At 39.7% G+C, this 6,035-nt stretch overlaps 1 long non-coding RNA gene across 2 annotated transcripts; it reads right to left on the reverse strand.

Annotated features, from left to right (window-relative positions):
* Nucleotides 1-1,269: 1,269 nt before the first annotated feature.
* LOC119365718 lies at nucleotides 1,270-5,720 on the reverse strand. 2 transcript variants are annotated; one of them, XR_005175727.1, is made up of 5 exons: nucleotides 5,350-5,720; nucleotides 5,105-5,273; nucleotides 3,757-3,887; nucleotides 2,902-2,955; nucleotides 1,270-2,824 (listed from the first exon to the last, which is right to left on the reverse strand). It is a non-coding gene; the product is annotated as an uncharacterized LOC119365718 (long non-coding RNA). The 2 variants fall into 2 exon arrangements; XR_005175726.1 differs by having other exon boundaries at nucleotides 2,902-3,887.
* Between the last annotated feature and the right edge of the window lie 315 nt (nucleotides 5,721-6,035).

Genomic DNA, 6,035 nt, shown 5'->3' on the forward strand with positions numbered 1-6,035 from the left:
ACCGCACTCTAGCTAGGCGAGCATGCCCAAACGCCGGCCCGAACTAGGTATCCACACATCACTTCCTTGTGCACTATTCCGACGATGTTTGGATATCCTTTCACTGCTCTCTTAGCTTACACGCCTATGAAACTCTGACTTTAACTCTTACTAGTTGACGCGTTGCGCCAAATGGCGCAGAGACCCGCTAAAGACATGTTGTCGATGAAAATAATTTCATTTTGCAGACATTGGTAGTAGAAAGCCTAATTTAAACCAGGCCATATTGAAAATATGTTTATCGTTGTGCAATCCGAGTTTGAAATAAAAGTGTATTTGTATAACATGTACAAACCAGCTAAGGAAGCATTGTTTTAGCCAAAAATATGGTTATCACGATGAGAATTCTGAGTTTTCATGTATAAGATGTAAAGAACAATTAAGGATATATTTTTAACACCATTTACACCAAAGCTTTATTTTACATTTGCACGAGAAAAAGAAATCTCTTTGTGTTGTGCTTTTGGATGCATAAGCATGTGAGAGGTCCATATGCCCCCCGTTTGTGCCAAATGGCGCAAAGACCCGATGAGTCCATGTACACATTGAAAAGAAAATTCATGGTTTAGTTGGTTTAATTGTAGGCAAGCACATAAGGTAACAAATTAACCCACCTTAATAAAAAAAGAATGAAGGCTTGCTGTCTACAATAAAAATGGGTGGTTTGTTGTCTACAATAATATGTATAATAACATTACCTGTTGTGCTGAATGATGCAAAGTCTCAATTCAAACCAAGAGTTATTTGAAAATAAATACTTGAAAATTTGACAATAATCAAAATTGAAATAAACATAGCCACAAACTATGTAATCGAGTTTTCAAAATGTGGGCATTCTATCTACAAAGTTTTGCTTTGTTAGCAATTAATCCAAAGTCCCGCTTCACGCTTGTCTTGTACATGTTGGTAAACTCTCCCCTCCCACTCCTCTGGATCCATAGAATTTTGTCCTTCACAACCTCTTTATCGGTCACATGCATTGTAATTTCTTGATTTTTGAAATGAGCTAAACAAACAATGCCTTGCACAACGTTTGTCATCTCTTTAGTGATGCAGCCACTCTCAATAGCCATCTCTTCTTTTTGAAGGGAACTGGACAAATAATGCCCAGCGCCATGTTTATGGCATGTTCTACTATAATAGAAGTGAAAACATGAAATGTGATTTTCTTTTGAAGAAACAAAGACATATTGGTCTGCTGCAATGGAAGGGCGAACCAAGATTGGTAAGTACCACACTAGGAATGAAAGTTTATAATGGATATAGACGCGACAGTAAACAAGTTTTTCAAGATTTACAATGAACAACATGATTTGGCTTCTTGCTCTAAAACAGAAACAACCTGCAACACTAACTTGGTGACAATCCCACCAATTCAACAACAATGGAAATCTCTACCCTTCCTTTGCAGGTTCTAGAATCAAATGAGAACTACCATCATTGCAGAAAAGCAAAAGAAAATAACATCAGTTCTTGCGGTTAAAGCATCTGTCAAGTGAAGGTATGCTGCTTGAATCCTTCTTCTTTCAGTAACCATCTGTACACAGCGGCAGTAATGCCAAGGCAAAAAACTTGACACTCTGTACATAGTCATCTCATTATTGAAAAAGTAAATGTAAAATTAGCCTGCAAGATAAAAGCATTTCCCCGTAACTGAAATGTACAACCTATGATCGTCTATGCTCTTAACATTCAGTTACTCGGAATACCGCTGGATGAAATATAGTGCAAACTCCAGATCTTATAACTTTTAATACATTCTCAACTAAGATTTTAAGCCATGAGATTATATGCCAATAGTTATATTTAAGCTTGTTAAAGCATAAAGCAATCATAAAAAGGCAGTAAGAATAATCTTCAGGACACAGTGAGGGCTGAAGCTACTTATTTGAAAACAGTGAAACAACTCATAAATTTAACTAATTTTAAGAGATCCAGTTTTAAGAATTAATACTAACTAAGAGCAGGCTACAAAATAGTCAATCAAGAAGATTCAACTGTATAAACTTGATAATTAGAGACAATGTTTTAACCAAAATACTTTAACCAACACTTCTAGCCACCACCCCGGTGAAGTGAAATATATAATATGGTCAATCAAGCATATTAAAATTAATATGTTAGAACTAATAAAAGTGCACTGGGAAGACAATCATAAAGCAAGAACAACAGATGTCAAGAGCACTGATGATCACAGTAATGAGAAAAAGTAACACATGGCAAAAACAATGGACTGACCATACCTTCTGAAATCCCTGGAACTACATGATATCAGATCCCTGACAACGCACATAATACCTACAAAGTAGCTAATGCAAAATAAGTCCAAAAAAAGTTCTTTGTTTTTCGAAACCCAAATATAGATGGGGAAACCTCGAGACAGATAGTTTATGGGTCGGTGAAAGAGGCTGGTGACAAAATTTAGACACCACAATACCTATATATATGACAAAGACATGAGAAATGGTTGACCTGGCAATGTTGTTCAGTGTTTAAACAAAAATGATATTGAGAAATCTATTTAGGCCTAGAGACAGGAGCTTAGACAGACTTTACAGAATGCTAAGTCATGCACTAAACTTCTCACAGAAATAATTATGTATTGCAGATTGAGTAATTAGCAGTGCTGCGCAAAGAACTATAGAGAATTCATGTTTGCATTAGCACAAATAATAAAATCAAAAGGCAGGCATGACTGTGTTCACAAGAGAGAAATGCCAACTTGTTCTTATTCACCAAATTCTTCTGCTGGATTATTCCTCTTCTTTCTCAGATCTGCACACATCTATTTAGAGAAGCCATATTAGCAAATCAAACCAGAGTGACAAAGGATGGAGCACCTAACAGAGGTTTGTGAACTACCTCTTCATGCCACGCCATAAGATGACTACTTTCAGCCAGATTGATTCCCTGTTTCTGTGAATAAAAATATTGCACGTGACTGGATCTCATTGTTATAGATTAACAAGTATCTCTAGATTCTATCACCATATATATCTTACTCCTCAAATTACAGGGTAACCGTAATCATCTACTTACAATTTCCAATACATGCTTTATAAATGTTGTACTACATGGCACATGTCTATGTCCAAAAGGGCAATAATATGCAACTCAAGGATCATATTCATATGGTACCATAATTGCATCCCACAAAAAGAAACCTATAGGCCAAGAACAAAGTAAATATTGATAATACATCATTACCATGAAAGAATTTCTCTCCTAGAAATTCATATCAAAGAAAGTGTGCACAGAAGCAACCCATACAGGTCAACTCAAGATATTCAAATGAACTTATTCAAAGATATTCCACGACCTTATTTATGAAATTTAGACATTTTTTGCTGCCAAGTTAGAGCATTGCCTAGTCTGTTTCTGGCACAAAAACAATCTTAACCCAGCCTGCAGCTGAATAGCGTGAAATAAGATTTAAGAATAAGACCAATAATTAGTACGTGTTGTACAATCAAATCTTAACTACAGAAGGAGTTTTGTGAACAAATTAAGATAGTTAAATGTGTGATAGGACAGTACCAGACAGAACATTCAATCCTTAAAAATATATTCAATAAACTGGAAGAGAAATGCATTATGTTATAGGTGTAGCCAAATACAGTTGCGAACTTGATATAGCTTTGTAAAGTTGAAAGTAAACAACTTCACACAATGTAAAGCAAGTGAAATAAGAGGAGAAAGGAGGGCAGCAACATGCACCAGGAGCAAGAGGGGGCACAATCTCGTGTTGTTGCTCTATGAAATAGAGAACACTTTTATATCGCTCGACATGGTGGCTGACGTAGTATGTTCGACTGGTAGTGAGAGGGATGACCCCGGCTCCCAGCTCACTGCACACAGAAATTTGGTAACTTATTTCCAGGACCAAACAACTTGGAAGCTTCGTATTGTACAATAAGAAAAACCAAAAGAAGTTTCACGATTGCAACCTAATTAAAGAACATGCTCTCCTCAGTCTGAGATTCGTTTAACGAGAAAAGAGAGAAAGGATCAAGAGCACATCACACAGGTCTACTGAGATCTAGAGCGGACAAGATCAACGGACATTCATGTTTCATCACCAATGCCTCCTATACTATACGCAACCTGTAAAAAATGTGAACCTAAAAATGTGGTGAAACCAAAAGAAACACACTATGAATAGATGTAAAAGGGACATGCTTGTTAAACTTTGCAATCTCTTCCAATGAACTTTTTATTAAAAGAAAATTTTGAGTAAGTACAAGAATCCAGTATTCCGAACACATGCGCTGGGAATGGACTACATATATGCATATACTCATACATGAATTAGTAGAGTTGGCAAGTTATATGTAGAACAAGGGACTTCAACCTGCATACTCGTAATTAGTTTTTGGCTCCAGAGTGACGCATGCATGTATGCATGTAAGGATGATTAGAGGTACGTATTAGTTTTTGAATTGTTAGGCCTCTCTATATAAAGAGGACCTCTTGAGATGAATTAATCAAATAAGAAGAGTTACAATATATCACATCTACTTCATACTCGTAATCCCTAATCTGAACCCTCTCACTCAGGTACCACCCAGCGATCCTCGCACAAGTAATTACTCTAAACCATTTTCCTCAAATCAGACACACGACACTCATCATTAGTAATGACTGAAGAAAAGAGGCACATGAGTGTTTCGATAACCTGAATGATTGCTTAAACAAGAAAAGCAAATCCAACAGAAAGGCATGTTCATCTACGGGAACCATATTCAGAGCTGCTTCCTGACGCACCCGCTCATACTACATCCGAAGTGAGTGCCAGTGGACAAAAACTAGAACTAACTAATTAACCATAATATTAGGGAATGATTTGCAATTGAAAATATTCCAATTACTTTTACATACTCTCAGAACCTGTCGCATGTATGGTTCAAATCTTTCTCTGAACAGCTCTCATCCATTTGTCAACATACATATCTTTGCACTTATTATTTATAGAAAGTTTGTTGCCATGAATCCACTCCAACAATGAACAGAAATAGATGCACAGTAGGAGAAAAATGCAAAGAGAAAAATACAGGATAGCACATACCTTGCCTCCTCCCCGGCCCGGTTCCCTGTCGCCAACCTCCTCACCCTCCTGCGCGGCTCCACCACATAGCGACAGGAGCGCTGCCTCGTGCTCCAACCCATCCAATGGCCGGTGACGCTAATTCTGCCTCGTGCTCCAACCCATCCAATGGCCGGTGACGCTAATTGTGCTGAGGGAGAGAGGCGACAAATGAAGATTTGGAGAGGAAGAAACTGAGAGAATAGAGATGGGGAAAGGGATCTCACCGTCTCCAGCTCGAGCTCGCCGACGGGCGGTCCTCCGCCTCGAGCATCTCCATCCAGTCTCTATTTTTTACCTTCCCCATCTCGGCCTCGAGCTCGAGCTCTGACCTACCACCGCCAGATCCGACCCCGTCACCTCCTTGTTCCTTGCCTCCCCATGAAGTGCGCGCCGCTTAGAGCCTACCCCCGTCGCTGCTCCTTCCCCGTGGAAATCCGCGGCAGACGAACCCTAGCGGCGCGGTGGCGGGCTGGTCCGGGAGGCAAGCGCGCGAGCGCTGGGTGATGGGCTCGCGGACGAGGTGGAAGGAGAGGAGAGAGAGAGGAGGGGGATGGAGGAGAGATGTGGGAGGGGCAGCGACGGCTGGAGGGATTGAGGTAGGGTGTAGGGTTCGGGGCGGAGGAAGACGCGTGGCGCGCGAGGATACACTCATTTGCACCCGCGAACACTTCACCCAGCCAATAGAAAGCTCAGACGAGCCCACCAGTCATAGACGCGAAAAAATAACTGTGGGTCAAAATTAATAACACAGATTCAATGTCTAGATCCGACATTCAGAACAAGTTTTGACCGAGATCCAACGGCCAACGAAGCTCAAAATCGGAGGAGCCTCCTGCATGCGAGTTGCACAGCCTCTTTATTGGTTTAAATTTCTTCTGGTGATATCATCTGAAACAAGAAAAACTATTTT

Source organism: Triticum dicoccoides, chromosome 2B (assembly GCF_002162155.2).
Source record: "Triticum dicoccoides isolate Atlit2015 ecotype Zavitan chromosome 2B, WEW_v2.0, whole genome shotgun sequence".
Taxonomy (NCBI): domain Eukaryota; kingdom Viridiplantae; phylum Streptophyta; class Magnoliopsida; order Poales; family Poaceae; genus Triticum; species Triticum dicoccoides.